This window comes from Lonchura striata, chromosome 13 (assembly GCF_046129695.1).
Source record: "Lonchura striata isolate bLonStr1 chromosome 13, bLonStr1.mat, whole genome shotgun sequence".
In the NCBI taxonomy this organism is placed as follows: domain Eukaryota; kingdom Metazoa; phylum Chordata; class Aves; order Passeriformes; family Estrildidae; genus Lonchura; species Lonchura striata.
Window position 1 is genome coordinate 23,979,172 of NC_134615.1, and position 3,531 is coordinate 23,982,702.

Below are 3,531 nucleotides of genomic sequence, written 5' to 3' on the forward strand. Positions count from 1 at the left end.
GGTTTGGATGGGAAGGCACCTTTTTTTAAAGCTCATCCCGTTCCACCCCCTGCCATGGGCAGGGACACCTTCCACCATGCCAGGGTGCTCTAAGCCCTGTCCAGCCTGGCCTTGGACACTTCCATGGATCCGGGGGCAGCCACAGCTTCTCTGGGCAACCTGTGCTGGACAGCAGCTTTGAAAGGCAGAATGAAGTACAGCTGTGATTTTTGTGCTGCCCCCAACATTGTATTGCCTGGCAAATGTGCCTTTGAATTTTTTTTTTTTTTTTTTTTTTTTAAGGTTTTCTTGTTTGTTTTGTTTGCTTTCGTTTTTTTTTTTTTTTTTTTTGTTTTGTTTTTGGGTTTTTTTGGGAACTAAAAAGATACCTTGTGTTCCTGGAATGTTGCATTCTACCTCTGTTGTTTTCCCAGTTAGTCTGGATCCTCTGCTTACATTTTTTCCTTCACTTATTAGATGTCGTGGATATGCTGGCTGTTCTGATGGAGGGCAGTGATGGCTTAGATGAGGAAATTGTGTTCTCTTTAAATGAAGGCGTGATTATCCAGACATTTCCCTTCAGTGCTGTTGTCCCTGCTGCATTAGCAGCCAGGAATATGCTGTTGCTTCAGTCTGAAAACGGAACAGGTACAGTTTTTTTTTTTTATGTTTTATGTGTCGTTTCTAGCAGTGGAGTGAAAGTGGCATCATTTCTACTCTCTTGTAATAATTTTTTACCGTTTATAATTTTTTACCTTGAGGCATGTTATTACCTTCCCTGCAAGCAGAAGGAGGTGCAGATTGATGGTGTTTTGTGCTCAAGAGGGGCATTGAAGCTCTGTAGGTGCTTCTGCCCTAATTCCCTGACCCTGAAGAGAAGGGACACTGTCCCTGCATGGACAGTCTTGGTCTGGAAGTAGTTGGCCTCAGTAACACAGCGTTTTAAGGGCAGAGCATGGCGATCAGGAGAGGAAGGTGTTTCCCGTGCCTGTGGGCAGCTCTTCCCGAGATCAGGGAGAGGGGACTGCCTTGTTAAGTAGGAAATGGATGCGTTTCCCAAGGAAAACTTCAGAAATTAAGCTCCAGGGGCAAATACTGCGAGGTTCTACTACCTCCTTGAGGACAGCGTTAAAACCACAGGGGCATCAGCAGGGCTTGGAACAGGACTGGCCAACCGCAGAGCACCTCACGAAGCCCTGTCTGTGTATGTGGCAGTCGAGTAGCACCTGGGGGGTGCTGAAAGTCCCAGTTCTGACAGAAAATTCTGTTTAACTTGTACACGTTGGCTGGGTGTATCCCCCCAGTACAGCTCGGTTCTTCTCTGAGGCGGTGCCTGGCAGGGTGTCTCCCTGTAAAGAGACGGGCGTGTTTTTGGCACAAGACAGCGAAGGTGGATTGTTTGCTTCAGCAGGAGCTGATGATGTCTGGAGGGTTTTTCAGGTACCTCTGCAGTCAGGAGCACGTGTCTAGGTCACTGCGAACACTTTTTGATCTCGTTCAGTTCTTTTCTGCGTGAGGCTCTGTGGGCTGCTGGCAAGGCCCAAAGTAAGGAAGGTTGCCCCAGTGTCCGTGCTCATGTCAATAGTTTAATTTATTTGGCTTTTCTAGGAGCAGATGTCGTGGAGGACTTTGTTGCTGTTTTCACTGGCCTCCTGCACTCTCCGAGAGAGCCCCTTTCTCCCTGCTTGACGTTCCAGCTCTGTGACAAAGCTGCTAAGTATCCTCAGCTCTACCAGTTTAACCGATACTATAGACTCTGGATGCCCAAGTAGTCCCAGGAACCTGTGGTATGGAATACCTGAAGTCACTGAATTCTTGAGCCAGTATTCCTATAAAATCCTCACAGTTGACAGAGGTTACATTTCCATCAGGAACAGCGTTTTTATTGAGGAGGTAATTCTGCATCCTTGTTGATCGTGCTGGGGACACACGTTTGCTCCAGGGCTTTTCTCTGATGACACAAGAGGTCTCTGTGGTGTTTGGGAGGCGATACCAGGCCTCAGGGCTCATACAGAGACTCCTCAGCAGGCACAGCAGAGCCTGGTGTGCGCTGTGGCCTCTGTTTACAGTGCCCGGAGTTCCCCCAGGTGGGTGGAGGATCACAGGCCCCTGGGCTGGGTTTGGTGAGTTTTTCTCAGTTCAGCAGTGTGAACACTCCAGATACCCCTGGGGACACTACTGGACAGCTCTGTTCTAGCAGGACTGCACGCCTGTGCTCCCAGAGCTTCAGTTCAGAGCTCATCTCAAACCAAAGGTGGCTGAAGAGACTTTTGTTTCATACTCATCACTGTTTTTCTCTTACGCTTTTTGTTTCGCTTTAAACAGTTTGAAAACCACAAGGAGGTCAGGCAAGAGCCTTCTGTGGCACCGGATTCTGTATTTGCTACTTTGCTGAAGGGAGCCTGGGAGAGAGGAAGCAGTACCTTCCTGGAAGATGGTGTTCAGACAAAGTGGAGAGACTTGGCTTCCCGGCTCCCCCCACCTGAGCAGCTTTTGTTGGGAGTAAAGCACGTGCTGCTGTACCTTAAACCTACAGTGGAGAACTTCAGCAGATAATACTGTAGTGATGCTTGGTTTACTTTATGGCACAAGTTACAAATGACTCAGCTGCTAAAACTTAGGTTCCAGTGCTGTAGCTCTTTTTCCTCGACTCGCCTCCGAGGGTACGCAGCACCATACAAAACTGCACCTAATTTGTAAACAAATGTCAGTTGTTCTGATTATTGAAGCTGGGCTTTATTCAGTTGTGTGTGCTGTGGCCAGGTCCTTTGTACAAATAGTATACGGAGGGTGGGGAAACCAGAACTGCACATTCCTTGTGATATGTATGGGATTTTGGGGGGGGTTAAATGAAAAGGAGATGCAAAATGAGGGAATTGCTTTTAGATGTAACTATTCTTGTCCTAAAGGAGCCATCAGCTCTGTCCCGAGAGTTGAGTTACAAGTGTGTGTTGAAAGAGCCGCAAGCCTTTAGGGGCTGCAATTTGTGTGCCCTGGAATGAGGTGCCCTGAGGAAATGTGTGAGCCGGAGGGAGCCGAGCTGTGGGAGTGGGCGAATGGAGGCGGGTGCGGGCGGGAATAGCCGAGCGTGGCCGAAAGTGGCCGGGAGGGCCCGTGGAGGCGAGTGGAGCCGAGCTGCGCCGAAGAGGCGAGTGGGGCCGAATGCGGTCGGAAATAGCCGAGCTTAGCCGAAAGTAACCGAAGCTGGCCGAGGAGCCGAGCGTAGCCGAGCGGCTCCGAGTACAGCCGAGGCGAGCCGAGCTTTGCCGAAGAGGCTAATCGAGCCGAATGCGGCTGGTAATAGCCGAGCGTGGCCCAAAGTAGCCGAAGCTGGCCGAGGAGCCGAGTCCAGCCGAACCGAGCCGAGCTCGGCCGAGCGCAGCAGCCCGGGCAGGGCGGGGCGCCGGGGCGGAGCCGGGGCGCTGGGAGGATCCCCTCCTGTCCCTCTCTCTACCGCTCCATCCTCCTCCCCGTATTCCCCTCAGTTACCTCTCTTTCCCCCGTTTCCGTGTCCCCCCCCCCAAACTCGGCTCCTTCCTGTCCTGTCCCTGC

General features: G+C 51.1%; 1 long non-coding RNA gene across 1 annotated transcript; it reads left to right on the forward strand.

The window, feature by feature from the left end:
* The first annotated feature begins 334 nt into the window (after positions 1-334).
* On the forward strand, positions 335-2,850 carry LOC144247080 (uncharacterized). The gene is made up of 3 exons (XR_013340778.1): positions 335-627; positions 1,588-1,872; positions 2,305-2,850. It is a non-coding gene; the product is annotated as an uncharacterized LOC144247080 (long non-coding RNA).
* Positions 2,851-3,531: the final 681 nt, after the last annotated feature.